This window comes from Prunus avium, chromosome 7 (genome assembly GCF_965620075.1).
Source record: "Prunus avium chromosome 7, drPruAviu1.hap1.1, whole genome shotgun sequence".
Taxonomy (NCBI): domain Eukaryota; kingdom Viridiplantae; phylum Streptophyta; class Magnoliopsida; order Rosales; family Rosaceae; genus Prunus; species Prunus avium.
The window spans coordinates 23,136,442-23,154,911 of NC_142290.1; the positions used below are offsets into that span (position 1 = coordinate 23,136,442).

General features: G+C 39.1%; 1 non-coding gene across 1 annotated transcript; it reads right to left on the bottom strand.

The window, feature by feature from the left end:
• Positions 1-17,799: 17,799 nt before the first annotated feature.
• LOC148293174 (small nucleolar RNA Z278) lies at positions 17,800-17,914 on the bottom strand. The gene has a single exon (XR_015825977.1). It is a non-coding gene; the product is annotated as a small nucleolar RNA Z278 (small nucleolar RNA).
• Between the last annotated feature and the right edge of the window lie 556 nt (positions 17,915-18,470).

The following is an 18,470-nucleotide window of genomic DNA, read 5'->3' on the forward strand; positions in this document are numbered from 1 at the left end:
GAACCCATTAAGCATAGAAGAACAATTTAAACAACCAAGCATGTATCTAATCCCTGTTGTCGAATGTCCATACATACTCTTCTTATTCATAGTTCAATTCGAATTAAAGCATGGTGTATACTCTTAATTCAAACCAAGATAGCTAACATGCAAGCCTAAATGGTGATCAATCATTCAAACAAGCATATTAACTTATAAGCATAATGAATAAGAACAAAAACCATAATTGAAACTTGGAAACTAATCAAACTTGAAACTAAAGAAAAGAATTTACATAACAATGAAAATTAAAGTAGAACTTGGAAAGACTTAAAGGAAAATTTAGTAAAAGGATTTTTGTTACAATCAATTGAGAACTAGAAAGGAAAACTAAGAGAATTTGAGGGAGAGAAGGGAAGGGAGCTCTAGAGAAGTGTTTGAGAGCTCCCCCCTTTGGGGTGTGTTTACAAGCTTGGGAAACCTCACTATATATAGGCCTAAGGAAGCTGAAAATCTGAATTAAGTATGGCTAATGCATACAACACTTTGTTTTATAAAATCTGAAATGGTTGATGCACTTCACTAATGCATACAACACTTCCATTATAAAATCTGAAATGGTTGATGCACTTCACTAATAAATCCCACCAGCAGCCCTAGCTCATCTTCATGTCACCATGACCAAGCTTCCAACCAGAAATAATAGCTCATCCTGAGGTCAGCATGACCAGCAACTTCAAGGGCTTACGAATTGGGCTTCCCTTAAGCAAATTAAGACTTTAAGCACTCAAACTTGAAGTTCAGAATGTCTTCTTTCCAGCCATATATCATTTGGGCCAATCCAAGGTCGGAGGAGGAAGTTAAGGCCAAAACAAATTGCTAACTCATTTTGCGCGCTGATAAAATCCATCCTGAGCATGGCTCTGTGTTTGCTAGGTAACAGACTCCATATTTATCCAATGGGGCTGCATTTTGGATATGTTATATTACACACCCATTGGAACAACTTTCATGAAGAATGTGGCCTCATCCGAGCTATGTAGGTTGCTGAAACAAAGCTTGCAATATGACCTACGAAACTGGGCTGGCAGGGGACTGTAGCCAAAATTGAGTTTGTCTTTAAGCTCTTCATCCATTCATCCAAATTAGGCCCTAACATGCATGGATTGCATCATTTACTATCCAAAGCCCTCATTATTACCTAAAGCTCAATGAACTGAAAGATAAACACAAAAAGGATTAAAAGCACAAGTTTAACTCAAAAACATAACCAAATCATAAGCTAGAAGGGTACAAAATGATATGTAAATATGCACCGATCAAATACCCCCAAACCTAGATTTTGCTAGTCCTCGAGCAAAACAAAAGGAAAACAAAGATAAAAACAAACAAGAAGTTAACTAGACCACTTTCGTAGGTAACTCGATTGCATTGAGCATATGCAACAAGCCTTTAAACCTCTAGGCATCCCTAGTAGGAGGAGTTGTGTCTCCTGAGGGTTTAACAGATACGACACCCACAAACGTTTTACTGACTCTGTAAAACAAGGTAATTAGAAAACTTAAAAGATTGTTAGTCCTTAAGCAAAATAAAAAAAAAAAATAATAATAATAATAATAATAATAATAATAAAAATAATAATAATTACATTAACAAAAACAGAACAAAACAAAACAAAAAAATTACAAAAATAAAAAGAACTCAAAACAATCTTTCCGAACATTTTCTGAAGAGAAATGACTCATGCACATGACTCAAAAGTTTTAACAATAAAAGCTCAATTTTAAACATTATTCACAAAGCGGCAAAGTTCAAAACATAATATGCTCAAAGTGTGGTAGTGTGATAGCCAAATGCAACAAATTCCCCAATCTTAGTTTTCACACAATTTCAAAAATCATACAAAGCACAAGTTCAACTTCAAATCTCACCAAAGTTGTCCTCTCACAAATGAATCACTCGGAAGAAGGCTACAATGCAATACTCAGTTATAAACATGAGGTTAGAGTTAAACCATAAGGACTTAACTCGAAATAAAAAGATGAAGGACTTGCATTAATATGATCTCAAGAAGGATGCCAAACACTTAAAAGTAGAAAAATGAATGCAATTCAACCACATGACATTTAAGATCAATTTAGGTCTTTAGCATAGGTTGTAATGGGGCCAAGGGTGTAAGGTGAGTAAGAAATGAAGGGTATGGATAAAACAAAGTCCAAGAAACTCAAAATATAAGAGCATAAAACAATTGTTTACAAGACTTCGAATCATCACGATTAGATTTTTTCTTTTACACGATCAAAACTCCTTATACCTTCATTTACAATGATTCATACTCCTTTCCTTGAATTGAACAAACACCAATTTATTTTGAAGGCCCAAAAATGAAATTTCATTCAACCACCACTTAATCACAACTTTTCTCTTTTCTTTCACCAATTGTGTGATTTTTTTTTTCTTCGAAATTCCCAAACTTAGTATGAAAAACACATCCCAATTAAAGCTCATGAGTTCCTTAGAAAGGTAAATATTTGTTTTTCAGGCTAAGGCGAGGAAATATAATTGGTTAAATGAAAGAAAAGGTTTACATGTAGGCTCAAAATGGTTAACAATGGAAAATCATGCTTAAGCATGCATAAGGTTAGCTTGAAAGGCACAAACGATCCAAAGAGGGCCTTAATATCACTTCTTAAATGTCGTGAAGTCAAATTGCATAAGAATGAATGACTTTTAAGTGTTCAACCAAATCAATAAATAATGAGATCAAACAACAACTTTGATGACAAGAAAATAAGAGTATGTATATAACACTCATGAATTGAAGTACAAGGCTCAAAAGCTCACTTTATATGGTTATATAAGTCTAATTTGTGCTTGATACAATTCTTTGGGTCATGCAAATCCTTTAATTGGAAAATTATGAAACAAATGGCAAGTGTAAAGAAGGTTTCAAACATATCATGCTAGAACAATGCCAATTTTTTTTTTTTTTTTTTTAATAAAGAAAAAAAAACACTAAAATAAAATGAAATCCAATTTTTATTTAAGTCATGCAAACATTTATCACTATCTCATCATAAGTGTTCGGAAAGTGACTCAAAACAAAAACAAAACAAAACAATACTTAAAATAAAAACAAGCAAAAAAATAAATAATTTTTTTTTTTTCAATTATTATTATTTTTAATTTTAAGAAAAACCAAATTTACTTGCTAAACTCCAATACCCCCAAACCTAGAAATGAACATTGTCCTCAATGTTTAAAAATTAGCCACAACCAATGTCATAACAACAAATGAAGGGTATTAAAGCAAATAAAAATCACAAAACATACAAAAATAAAATAAAACAATTACAAAATAAAAATTACAAAACAAACAATCAAATAAAATAAAATAAAATAAATAAATAAAAAAACACGAAACAGTAAAACACTCAAAACAGTAAGCCCTAACAGATAGTCTTACACAAACTGAAACCCAAACAATTGAAAGCCCAACCCAAAATGAAATTAACCCAACAACGGTAAAACCCGACCCAACATGAAATCTGAAGCCCACAAGTTTAAATTTAATTTTTTTCTTAAAAAGATAAAACGTGAATTATGAGCGCAAAGCGGGATTTCTAAAAAAGAGGGAATGTGGTCCCTGATGTCGTTTCATGGATAGTCACGGGCAGAAAGCAGGAGCCACGTGTCGACGCATAGAGGCGCCGCAGATCCACAAGCGAAAATTACGGGCTCATGGAAAGGCGCGACAACTTTGCTGAACGCGTCCGTTCAGACAAAGCAAGTCGTGACAAATGTGTTGGAAACGGTTGGAAAGTGAGAAGGTTGTGGGACTCGAGGAACGCTGGATATTCAGAAAACGCTTAGACGCTGCAACGGCTAGGGTTTGTTTGTCAAAGACTACATCTATAAGAAGGAAAAAGAAGGGAAAAAAACAAAAAACAAAAAACACACAAACTCAGAAACACAAAAGAGAAAAGAAGCAAGAAAAAGAAAAAAAAAGTGAGAAATCAAATGGCTTCTTCCTACCCCTTTTCGTTAGATCTCAACCTAGCTCCACCGACTCAGACACGAGGCCAAGCAGTAGCACCAGTATGGATGCCCTACTTTGCCTCCGCACGGGGGCCTGTGACTGTCAATGACTCAATACTCCTGGACAACGATGTTGCCATTGGAGTTTGCAGAAATTTAGTGACTCCCAAAGATATACGTGTGTTCGGGACAAGGGATGACAACCGGGTCACGAGTGATGCCCTGGCACTGAGCGTGCAGAGTACAGCATGTGTCGCAAGTTTGGGTCATCGTCTACTTGCGAAGTCCCATGAGGTAGAGGTGCTTAAAGCTCAGTTGGCGGCGGAGCGAAGTTTGGTTGAAGACTGTCAGAGTGCTATAAAAAGCTTGAAAAGGGAGAGGTCAAGGATTGTGGAGGTGAATCGACACCAGCTAGAAGTATTGCGAGACGAGAATAAAAATCTATCAAAGATGGTAGAGTTGTACTCTCGCGACATGAGAAAGCAACTGGAGGACCTAGACCGACCGGGTAAACGCAAGCAAGCGGATCGCGAGAGTAGTTACGCTCAAGCTAAGATTGCGATCTTTGGGAGCTCAAGTGATGAGCCCCAAGAGGCTGTGCGTGAAGCCCCGGAAGAGGACAGCCAGAGGGCCAAACTCAAAGCTCCTATGGTCGAGACACCGAGCGCCAAGAAGAAATGATTTCAGTTTTTTTTTATTTATTATTATTTAATTTTAAAGTGTATTGTGTTTTTTTTTTTTTTTTTTTTTCCTTTAATAAAAACGTTAGCTATCTCAAAGAAACGATTGACCCTAAATTTAAAGAACGACAATCAAACAAAAACACGAAGACCCAAACAAGATTTTTTATTTTTTATTTTTTATTTTTTATTTTTAGTTAAGTAAATACACAAATAACTGCTTCTTCTTTTAAGAGAAAAACTTAAGGATGGCCAGTTAAGGGCCTCAGAAAACACAGCCAGGGGTTCCGGGAAGGTTGGAGGGGTCACAATGGTCCCGCTTAAAACCCTAACTTCTTAGACACCGAAGGTGTCGCCTTAAAGAACTCCTAGACACTGTATAGACTGCGGTTGCTCACTGGAGTTACCAAAAATTTAGCTCCTTCAAAGAATATCCTATGAGTTTTAAATTATACTACCTAATTAAATAAAAAACAAAATAAATAAATAAATAAATAAACTGAAATAAACACGCAATTCAAACAAGAATTTAAAAGAAGAGTTGGGATTCTTGCACCAGGTGTCCAAGACGCATCTTTAATTTTGTCTCTTCTTCCAACTACATTATTAAGAAACCTGTCAAACAAGAAGAAAATAATTGAAAATAAAATAAAATAAAATAAAATAAAATAAAAACTGAAAAAGCAAAAACACAAACATCAGAAAACAGGGAGGCAAAAGTAAGTGAAAGTGTAGACATGCTCCCTTTTTAAAAAAAAACGTGCTCGCAATTTGCGCCAGAAATGAAGGGATCCGAGAGAAAAGAGCACAGGATAGCACCCTCGAGATCCGAAGTGCTTTCGGCTCCCTCATCTACATAAGTCTATTTAAACTCATCTCGGTGAAGTAGAAGAGCACCCCGCATTTCTTCCTGCAAATTTAGAGAAAACATCAAAAAATCCAAAAACAAAACAATGGCATCCTCATGCACTCACCTTGATGATCTTAGCCTTGAATTGTCCCTTGCGCCACCGAATGCGCAGATAAGGGCTCCTCAAAACCATGTCTTCCCAAATTCCACATATCATCATGGTACGGCCTCAAACTTTGCTGAGGTAATACCGAACTTTTCTGAGGCAATGCCGAACAGAGCAGCGCTGCTTGGAGGCATGATTGGCAGCAAGCTCACACCGACAGATCATCTGCATGTGGCACAGAGGTCTGACAAAGCAGCGGTGGAGGAGTCCAATAATTTAACTGTTCTCCATGCGGTCTCGGCTACCAATTTGGGCATGCGTTTACTGGCGAGAACACGGGAGTGTGCCGCGATGAGCGAGGAAATAGTTTCCTTGAAGGCTATGGTGGCGGACTTGCAGAAGCGGCTCTACTGTGCCAATCAGCACGTGGAAGCACTGCAAAGAAAAAATGAGGACCATGTGGAGCTGCTGCAGATTCTGCAAGTAAGAGATAATAGAGGCATGCCATGAAGATGAAGATGAAGACGAAGAAGAAGAAGAAGAAGTTGTTTTTATTTTTAATTTATTTGAATGTTCTTTTTTTTTTTTTTTTTTTTTTTTTTTTATTTTTTACTTTTTTTTTTTCTTTGTTTGCAATGCAGTGTTTGAGTGAAATAAAAATAATAAGTTTTTAACACTCAGAAATAAACTAACTAACCACACCACGTAAATAAATACATAAACTAACTTAACAAAACAAAAAAAAGAAAACAAAGAAGTTCCAAATTGATTTTTTTTTAAAATTATTATTATTTACAACTAACTGACCACACAAAGAAAAATAAATAAATAAAAAAAAAGAAGTTCCAAATTGCAATTTACAAGGATTAAAAAAAAAAAAAAAAAAAAAACTCAAATTTCCATTTTTTTTAAACTTTTTTTTTTTTTTTTTTTTTTGTTTTGTTTTGTTTTGTTTTTTTTATAAAACACACAAATATACAAGCAACTCATGGATGACCAGTTAAGGGCCTCAGAAAACACAGCCAGGGGATCCGGGAAGGTTGGAGGGGTCACAAAGGTCCCACTTAAAACCCAAACTTCTTAGACACCGAAGGTGTCGCCTAAAGAACTCCTAGACACTGTATTGACGGAGACGCTCACTGGAGTTACCACGAGTCAGCTAATATAAAAAATCTTTTTTAATTTTTTTTTAATAAAAGAAATAGAAAATTAAAATTACTGAAGTAATAACAAAACAACTAAAGAGAAAGGATTGGAATACTCCCCCTTGAAGCGATTAGGTCGAGCATGATGCATTTGGAGGTCGCGACTTCTCCCACTGCTCCACACTCCCCATTCTTATGATTGAGGTTGCCATCTCTCTCCATTTTTATTAAGCTATCATAAATTGCTAAAACGAACACAAAAAACTTGAAACAGAATTAAAGGATTACGAAATATAAAAAAAAACTAAAAATGAAAAGGAAAAATCAACACACGTCCAATTCCATGCTTCAAAGCAACAAGCACCAATGAGTTGTGTAAGCTGGGACTTAAACCCAGTTCTCTTGCTTGTTGGGCAATTGTCCTTTTCTGTTGGACTACAAACACAACTTGTCCATTAATGTCATTAACTTTAAAACTTGAAATTGTCCAGTTAAGAAAAAAAAAAATAAAGTAGGAAAGCCAAATAGAATCAAACAATGTTACCGATCCCCGGCAACGGCGCCAAAAACTTGTTGTGTAGATTTAGCTCCACCAAAATGGATTAAGCTGCATCCTCAACTTGTGATACTCGCAAGTGCACGAACCGTTGGTAGTTTAGCGTATGTAAGTGCGAGGTCGATCCCACGAGGATTGGTGATTGAATGATCCAATTCATTTCCCTACACAAAACAGAAATGAAAAAGAAAGGAAATAAATAAAACAAGAAAAAAAGAAAATAACTAACTCAAGTAGATAAGTTCCCAAGTTCAATTAGATTAACGGATTGATTCTAGCTAATGTATGATTAAGCCATGGTGTTTGGTCATAACCTTGTGTTCCTAATTCCCTAATTTGATCATTTGTTGTCTAACCTAAAATTAAGCATTAGGAACCCATTAAGCATAGAAGAACAATTTAAACAACCAAGCATGTATCTAATCCCTGTTGTCGAATGTCCATACATACTCTTCTTATTCATAGTTCAATTCGAATTAAAGCATGGTGTATACTCTTAATTCAAACCAAGATAGCTAACATGCAAGCCTAAATGGTGATCAATCATTCAAACAAGCATATTAACTTATAAGCATAATGAATAAGAACAAAAACCATAATTGAAACTTGGAAACTAATCAAACTTGAAACTAAAGAAAAGAATTTACATAACAATGAAAATTAAAGTAGAACTTGGAAAGACTTAAAGGAAAATTTAGTAAAAGGATTTTTGTTACAATCAATTGAGAACTAGAAAGGAAAACTAAGAGAATTTGAGGGAGAGAAGGGAAGGGAGCTCTAGAGAAGTGTTTGAGAGCTCCCCCCTTTGGGGTGTGTTTACAAGCTTGGGAAACCTCACTATATATAGGCCTAAGGAAGCTGAAAATCTGAATTAAGTATGGCTAATGCATACAACACTTTGTTTTATAAAATCTGAAATGGTTGATGCACTTCACTAATGCATACAACACTTCCATTATAAAATCTGAAATGGTTGATGCACTTCACTAATAAATCCCACCAGCAGCCCTAGCTCATCTTCATGTCACCATGACCAAGCTTCCAACCAGAAATAATAGCTCATCCTGAGGTCAGCATGACCAGCAACTTCAAGGGCTTACGAATTGGGCTTCCCTTAAGCAAATTAAGACTTTAAGCACTCAAACTTGAAGTTCAGAATGTCTTCTTTCCAGCCATATATCATTTGGGCCAATCCAAGGTCGGAGGAGGAAGTTAAGGCCAAAACAAATTGCTAACTCATTTTGCGCGCTGATAAAATCCATCCTGAGCATGGCTCTGTGTTTGCTAGGTAACAGACTCCATATTTATCCAATGGGGCTGCATTTTGGATATGTTATATTACACACCCATTGGAACAACTTTCATGAAGAATGTGGCCTCATCCGAGCTATGTAGGTTGCTGAAACAAAGCTTGCAATATGACCTACGAAACTGGGCTGGCAGGGGACTGTAGCCAAAATTGAGTTTGTCTTTAAGCTCTTCATCCATTCATCCAAATTAGGCCCTAACATGCATGGATTGCATCATTTACTATCCAAAGCCCTCATTATTACCTAAAGCTCAATGAACTGAAAGATAAACACAAAAAGGATTAAAAGCACAAGTTTAACTCAAAAACATAACCAAATCATAAGCTAGAAGGGTACAAAATGATATGTAAATATGCACCGATCACAAAGCAGGAGCAGGTCTTATTGCACGAAATGCCAATGGTGAGTTCAGGGGAGCGAAATGCCTATCTTTCCATGCGGATTCTGCGATCATGGCTGAGGCAATTGCTAGTTTGGAGGGTTGCAAATGGGCATATGAGCTGGGCTTATCAAAGGTTTGCTTTGAATCTGACTCCAAAGAACTGATCGAGAGCGTGAAAGGAAACATAAAGCGTGGAAGATGGAATCTCTATCCACTTCTATCAAGGATCCGTGAATGCAACTCCAATTTCTCAAACTGTAACTGGGTTTGGACCAGTAGGAAAATCTCAAGTTTGCTTTTAAATATATTTTGAAGAGGAGATACCTCAAGTTTCAATACATTAAAAATCTCACCTCATTGGCCATTCTTATACTCTATGTTGATGATGTACTTAGTGCCCACTAAAGTATTGTATGTTTGCTTTTTTTTAAAAACCATGTGCATTAAACATGAAAAATACATACGTACGTGTATAAAACATGTATTGTATGTTTGCTTTTAAAAATAAATAAAAAACTTGTATTTTGTAGAGGCTTTAAGACGTGTACGAAAAATGGAAGTATTATTAAAAAATACAAATGTATGTGTATAATACGAGTATTAAAGGGGAAAATACTAAATTCTTTATAGGTAGAATAACTATGGAAAAGTAAAAAACTCAAAAGGAAGTATTATACAAGTATTATACAAAAATGGAAGTATTATTGAAAAATATATACGTACGTGTATAATATGAGTATTAAACGGGAAACTACTAAATTCTTTATATGTATAATAACCATGGAATAGTAAAAAATCAAAAGGAATATTATACGAAAAACGGAAGTTTATTGAAAACTACATACATACGTGTATAATATGAGTATTAAATTGAAAAATACTAAATTCTTTATACGGATAATAACTTTGGAAAAGTAAAATTTAAGAGTATAGCCGCGCTACTATACTATTTATTTAAAAATAAAAATAAAAAAAGACCCAATATAATTAAACAGTATAGCCGCGTGGCTATAATCAAGACAGTTCGAATGGGCTGCCATGTATTACTGTACTTTTTGAAGTACCATTTTTACCCTTTATTGGCCCGAGCACATTAATTAGTGGAAGAAATGGACGCTTTGCCTTCTACCTGTTCTCTCAAATCAGAAACTCCTCCTCCCTCGAGTACACTCTCGAAAAAAAAAAGAAAAAAAAAGAAAAAAGGAGAGAGAGATGAGTGAGAGATAATATAGACCAACTAGCTTTCTCATCAATTTTCCGGGAAACCAATTTTTTTTAATTAAAGGGATAATAAAGAACATATTAAATAACTAAAGGGGAAAATATATATATATATATATAGATGTATTTTTCCATTTTTTCTTTCTTTCTTTCTCATCCTGTCAGACCCCTCTACTAATTACACGGGGAGCATTTTTGCTCACCACTTTAACCATAGGTGTACCCTCACCACCATCCTCCATGCTTAACACGTGTCCATAGACATAACCATAGTTAACTTTTGCTTTGTATTTATAGAATCATGATTATGTCTATGGACACGTGTTAAGCATTGAGGATGGTGATGAGGGTACACTTATGGTTAAAGTGGGGAGCAAAAATGCACCCTAATTACACGTAGTCTAATTATAATCCCTGTCAGTTGCTATTGGATCACACTTGGTGAATGGGCATGGCATGGGTACAATAAGTAAATTAAATATAAGGAAATTCGAGATGGGATGCCTGGATGCTCGCAACCTGCAAATGATACGAGCCTGCAGTTGGAAAAGACCAAACAAAGGCTTATTACTTTTTGTACCAAAAGAAGGAGATGGGCATGGGACTCATGAAGTGAAGCCAAGATCAGACACTCATGATGAAGTGAAGCCAAGATAAGACATGGGTCAATAATCCTATATTAAAAATCTTAAGGCCCTGTTTGGTGGGCCGGATTGGACAAGATTGGATTGGGCTTGGAGCGTTGGACTGAGCTTGCTAGGACTAGACCAAACTTTGAGTCTGTTGTTTGATGCTTTACTTAACTTTGGACTGAATTGGACTTAAGTCTAGTGCACTGTTTGGTACAAAACTGGACTGGACCTCAAAAAAAAATTTCATCTTTTTTTAGTGCTTATTAAATTATTTAATATAAAAAATATTTAATTAACAAAATGCACGTAATTAAAATTGAGAAAGCCCCATCACATACTACTTCTAAAATAGCTCAAACCATATCCAAATTTAATAAAGCAATTAAAATACCTATTTGGCTTTTGCCCATCAAAATACAACGAGTCCAAAATATAACAAAGTAAAAACTCAAAATTACGTTTCAACCATGAGATCTATGATCTCTAAACAGTGTCATCACATACTCGTACCTATCATCACCCTCATCTAATGTCTTGAACACATGCACTTTTGCTGAATCAGTAAATAAAGTAAGTAAAGAAATTCTATCTAAAATAGAAAATTCCATCTTTTTTAACTTATCACCAACAAATTTATGATTATCATATGTCTACTCCTTTAAGCTCTCAACTAACCTTTGCACTTTGGCATCAGAGTTCTCCATCATATCTCAAATGCATTGGCAATTCTTCCCAAATCATCAAGGATATTTAACAATGCTTCCTCTTCATTGTCTTGTCAGACATATCTATTAGCCTTACCCTTAGACATCTACATAAAGTAACAACCACACATATTAACAATATTAGCAAGAACATAATCATAATCTGTGACTTTCTTTTTTATACTCAAACATAAACTGATTATCAGATTATACCCTACCAAATTCTTCACATTCATATTCAAGAGAAATTCAAATCAGATTCAGTTTCACATGATTTTCACCTAAATGCAAAATACAAAGAGCTTGAAAGCAATTAGACTTTGTGTTGTTTTACTCCAATCTCCACCAGTAACAAGAGATGAAGCCTATATAGAACACAAAAATTTATGTGCATTAGAGTAAGAGCTCCTTACAATTTGCAAGAAGAAACTCACAAGTGGGATCTCAAACTCAAAAACCAAAACAAAACAAACAAAAAAAAATTGTTCAACAACTTGACAAGCAAATTTTCATTGAAATGACTTAAACAATTATTTCTAAGCAAAGTTAATTTCTTTGTATCATGAAAAGCTTAGCAAAAATCTGGCCAGAGAAATTGCAGGACATAGAATTATGGTGACAGAGAAGCACCACTTACCTGTTGGGTTATTGTTGTTGCAGCTGCTTAGACCCACTTTCGGTAGCTCCCAATTAATAAAACCAAGTCCAAAGCATCAACATCATGACCAAAAAAAACTAACAACGGCCACTATGACCTTCCCTCAAAACCTGACCCACCTCAACTCTCCACTCTTCCAGACTCTCTCCCTCTCTCCCTCTCTCTCTCTCTCTCTCTCTCTCTCTCTCTCTCTCTCTTCTCTCTCTCTCTCTCTCTCTCTCTCTCTCTCTCTCTCTCTTACTACAATGCGTCTGGCTCTTGACTTCTTTCTTTGTTCAGTTACCTTTGGGATTGAGATTCACCGATTCAGTTGTTTCTTTCACTTCCTCAAATCTTCCCTTTTGGTTCAATAGCAAGTTGCAGTTTTTGTTCCTAACATAAATGCTGCAAATGTTTCATCCCTTTCTTATTTCAATTTCAACTCAACCTGTTAGCGAGATTCTCTTGCTCCCTCAAATCTCTCACACAATTCCTAACATCTCTCCATCAACATCTTAATAAATATAGAAAGTCAACTACGATTTGTCTTGGTGTGCAAGACACTTGTAATTATCATTGTATTATAAATACTATTCACGGAAGGAATGAAATACACAAGGAATTATTCTTTCTACATGGTATTAGACTAGATCTAGGACTCTCTTTCTTCAACCCTAGCCGTTCCTCTCTTCTTTCTTCAACCCAGTTTTCTCAAACTCGACGACCACAATTACCTTCAATGGCTCCGTCAAATGAAGCCCTTTCTCATTGGCCAAGACCTCTTTAAATATGTTGATGGCTCTACACCCCCCCCCCCCCCCCTCCTCCCACTCTCTCCGTCACTTCTACTACTCCCCAATCCACTACTTCTGAAACATCTGCGTCTCCCACTGCTGCCACCATCTCCAATCCCGAGTTTGCGGTGTGGCACCGCCACGACCAGTTGGCTGTGAGTTACATCACTACCATCTCACTAAGCAAATCATCTCTCTAACCATTGGATACGAGTCTTCCAAAGACATTTGGGACTGCCTTCAACGTCACTTTTCCCAAAAATCCTTGGCTAGCTTTGCTTCCCTTCAATTACAGCTTATGGACATGACCAAAGGTTCCAAAACAGTTGACGAATATCTCCAGCATGCCAAATCTCTTGCTGACTCCCTTGCTGCCATCCAAAAATCTGTTGACCCTGAATATCTTGTTACTGCCACTCTCCGGGGCCTTGGCTCCGACTACCTCATGCTTCGCACTGCCATTCTCCAAACACCCCCTCACCCATCCTTCTCAGACCTACGTTCTCGTATCTTGGCCTTTGAAGCCCAGGATCCCAGTTTCTTTGCCTCCTCTAAACCACTTCCTCATACTGCTCTCTACACTACCACATCCCACCAATCTCCCTCTTCCTCCAACTATGGCAGTGGCCGCGGCCGTGGCCACAGTCGTGGGCGTGGGCCTTATCGCACCTACTCCAACAATCGGCGCCAATCTCTCAGTGCCCTCAACATCCCGGTCCGCATCATGGCCAGTCTCTTGCCTCCTCTCCATCCTGGTCTACTCCATGGCCTCCCCGTGCCCCTGCACTGGCACATTTTGGCTCCAGCCCCTCCCCTGGTCTCTTAGGGCCGTCTCCCACCTGGTGTGCCACCTGCGGCACCTCGCAGCACCCGCAGGCTCACTGCCCTCATCAGTTCTCTGGCCCTACTCAATACCAGCCCTTTGCTGGAGCTCACTTCGCTCACCCACCTGCTCCAACCGAAGCCGTTTGGGACATTGGAGCCACCCACCACATGGCCGGACCTGCTGCCCCACTTCAGAACCCGTACCCTTACACTGGACCTCACAATGTCTACATGGGTAACGGTGATTTCATGAATATCACCCACACTGGTACTCTTCCCTTAACCCTAGGCTTGTATCACTTCCGCTTACCACATGTCTACCGACTTCCCTCTCTCCAGAAAAACCTCCTTTATGTTGCTCAGTTCTCAAAAGATCATCGTGTCTATTTCTTGTTTGCTCCTAATTACTATCAAATTTTTGACTTACTCACCGGTTCTTTACTCTTTCAGGGCCCCCGTGAAGGTGGTCTATATCCTGTTCCCCCAGCTTCTGTTTCCCCGTCCGCAACTCCTGTTGCCCTGGCCATTCTTCACTCTACCACCTGGCATCGTCGTCTTGGTCACTCTTCAGCATCTGTCCTCTCCCGTCTCCAGTCCACCTTAGGCTCTAAATTTAGTCTTTCTCATTCTTTTTGTAAGGATTGCCTTTTATGCAAATCCACCCACCTTCCCTTCATTAATAAAAGTGCTTATGTTTCTTCTCCATTTCAAATTATCCACTCTGATGTATGGATGTCTCTTGTCCCCTCTATCAGTGGGTTTCGATACTATGTCTTGTTTATTGATGAATACTCTCGTTATACATGGCTTTATCCCATGCGCCGCAAATCTGAAGTTCTCTCCCACTTCATCACTTTCATCTCCCTTGTTCGCAACCTTTTCTCTGCCCCCGTTCATACTCTTCAAAGTGACAACGGAACCGAATATGTCAACCATGCCTTTTCCTCCTATTGTCTTTCTCATGGCATCCAACAATGTTTCTCTTGCCCTCACACCCCTCAACAAAATGGCCTAGCCGAAAGAAAACATCGTCATATCGCCAACATGATTCATACCCTCCTCCACACAGCTCATCTACCTCCTTCCTATTGGGCTGATGCCGCTCTCACTGCTATTCATATCATCAACCTCCTTCCTACCCCAACCCTAAACTGGCAGTCAACCTTCTCCGTTCTTTACCAACGCCTTCCCTCCTACTCCCATCTCCCTGTCTTTGGTTGTTCATGTTTTCCTCACCTTGGTTCCTACACGTCTCACAAACTTTCCCCTCGGTCTCTGGAGTGTGTTTTCCTAGGCTATAGCCCTCAACACAAAGGTTATCGCTGTCTTTATCCCCCCACCGGTTGTGTCTATGTGTCGCGTCATGTTATTTTTCAAGAAGACTATTTTTCGTTTACTAACTTGCAGGTACAGCCTTCTCCTTCTTGGGTTCCCATGGACATCCAGCTAGTGTCCACTCCGTTGCAGCCCCTGGTACCCATCCCACGCTTTTTGCCTTCTTCTCCTTCACCGGCCCCTACTGCTCTACCGGATCCCGTACCACCTATGCCTTCCTCCACACTGCATGGTGTGTCCTCGGCCTCTGCCGAGCCTCCCTCTCCACTCACAACGTCCCCTTTGGCTGCCCCTCCCTCTCCCTCTCTGCATCTGCTGCCGCCTCCCCCACCAACACAGCCGCTGCCTCCTTCCCAGTTGGTACCACCTGCAATCCCTCGTCACTCCATGACCACACGCCTGCATGATGGCATCACCAAACCTAAACACCACTCCGACGGTACCGTTCGATATCCCCTTCCCAAGGCTCTTCTCCACCAAATCGCTGACCTTGAACCCACATGCTTCACTCAGGCCGTCAAAAGTCCTGAATGGCAGTCTGCCATGTCTGAAGAGATCAATGCTCTTCTCAAGAACAACACCTGGTCTATTGTTCCGCCCCCCTCCCATCAACTGCCCATTGGCTGCAAGTGGGTTTTTCGCATCAAACGTCGCTCCGATGGCTCCATTGAGCGCCACAAGGCCCGTCTAGTTGCCAAAGGCTTCCACCAACAACCCAACATCGACTACTCCAAAACCTTCAGCCCCGTCATGAAGCCAGCCACCATCCGCACCGTCCTAAGCATTGATGTCTCCCGAGGATGGACCATGCGTCAACTTGACCTGAAAAATGCCTTCTTGCATGGACTTCTTCATGAAGATGTTTACATGTCCCAACCACCTGGCTTCTCTGATCTGGATCGACCTCATCACGTTTGCAAGCTCCACAAAGCCCTTTATGGCCTTAAACAAACCCCCTCGTGCATGGTTCAATCACATCAGCTCATTTCTTCTTGCCACCGGCTTCAAACAAAGTCTCAGTGACTCCTCTCTCTTCATTTATAATGTTGGTGCTCGTACCCTCTATCTCCTCCTTTATGTTGACGATATTATCATCACCGGCAACTCTCCTAGCCTTTTACAGAGCTTCATCGACCCCTTAGGTCGCGGGTTCGACATCAAAGACCTTGGTCTATTACACTACTTTCTTGGACTCCAAGTTCTCCACAACAATGGCCACCTGCACGTCCACCAACTCAAGTATGCGGTTGATCTTCAGCAGAAACATAACCTTCACCAAAGCAAACCGGTCTCCACGCCACTTGCCACAAAGGTCTCTCTCTCTCACCTTGACGGTCCCACCCTTGCATACCCCACTGAGTTTCAAGAAATAGTTGGCTCCCTCCAATACCTCACACTTACGTGCCCTGACATCGCCTATGCCGTCAACACTGTCGCCGAGTTCATGAATTCCCCTCGTGCTCCACACCTCATCGCGACCAAGTGTATACTACACTATGTGAAAGGCACTCTTGATCACGGCCTTGTCTTTCGCCCTCAGCCCCTCACAGCACACCTATGTGCTTACTCCGACGTCGATTGGGCTTGGTGCCCCGACACTCGACGCTCCACGAGTGGCTACCTCGTCCATTTTGGCTCCAATCTCATCTCCTGGTGTTCTAAGAAACAGCCAACCATTGCTTGCCCTAACACCGAGTCTGAGTATCGTTCTCTAGCTCACTCTTGTGCCGAAACAACCTGGCTTTTCTCTCTCCTCCATGAACTTGGCGTCCCTATCCTCCTCCCAGTCCTCCTCTATTGCGACAACCTTAGTGCCACCTACATGGCCGTTAATCCCGTCTTTCATGCTCGCACCCGCCACATTGAACTTGACTATCATTTTGTCCGTGAAAAGGTGGCTCTTGGAAGTCATCGTGTCCTCTTCATTCCTTCTGTTGATCAGCCAGCCGACCTGCTCACCAAGGCTTTTCACACGCCTCGTCACACGCTACCTTGCTCCAAACTCGTTCAGCCAAGGCCGCCCAGTTTGTGGGGGGGGAGGGGGGGGGCTCAAATCTCTCACACAATTCCTAACATCTCTCCATCAGCATCTTAATAAATATAGAAAGTCAACTACGATTTGCCTTGGTGTGCAAGACACTTGTAATCATCATTGTATTATAAATACTATTCATGGAAGGAATGAAATACACAAGAAATTATTCTTTCTACACAACCCTTCTGTCAAAATTGCTTGCTACAACCTGCAAGATAAGCATAATCAGCAGGATTAATACAAAGCATTGTTGGCCATGGCATTGCAAGTCCTAATACCAATGATGAGAACAGAGAGAAAAAAAAAATCTAGTTTACAGTTTACATCATTGACAAAGCGTGGCCCTCCCTTGGTGACCATAATTAAGACCATATTGATGATCTTAGTCTTATCCACCAAACAAACATTAACAGTGTTTGATTTAAAACCACAAACAAAGAATATGTTGCCAGGGTCTCGCTTCCTCTACACCTCAAACACATTGGATTGTAACATCCTCAGCACCTAATCTTATCATACAAAAACCAAACACACAAACACTGGATTTTGATGCAATAATTCAGATTAAAAACCTCAATTAAATCCATTGATGTCATATGAAATGTAGCTTCACCGAGAGGTTCTCCCTGAAAACAGGGTCTCAGTTCCACTACACCTCAAACAAGCAGATGCAATCATCCTAGGTCAGAACAACAAAATATTCAATTCAAAATTGCAACAAGAAGATTTTCAAAACATAAGAATCTAGTAATCCTTTCGGTAAGTCTAGTTCTGAGTCTAAGCCAAATTTATCCGATAAAGAAGAAAAGGTCATTAATTTAATTAAGCAAATTAATTTTAGAAAATGGTACTCCAGAGTTAGTATTTTTATTAATGAATTTGAATTAAATACAATTGCTTTATTTGATTCAGGAGCCGATTTAAATTGTATTCAGGAAGGTTTAATTCCAACCCAGTTTTACAAGAAGTCAAAAGAAGTTCTAGGAACAGCGTCCGGTAAAGCCCTTAAGTTAAAATATGAATTACCAAAAGCCCAATGCCTTTTGGCACCAATGCCTTTTGACTTCTTTTGGCACCGATGCCTTTTGGCAATTCATATGTTGCTTCAAATTATTGAATGCACAAACCAACTCTCTTAAAGTCAAGTTTCCACTATAACTAGTTAAAAATCCTTTTTATTCTAGTTCTTCTAGAGTATAGGTCCTAGTTTCCCTTCTGGTATCAGAGCCGTAAGAGTTAAC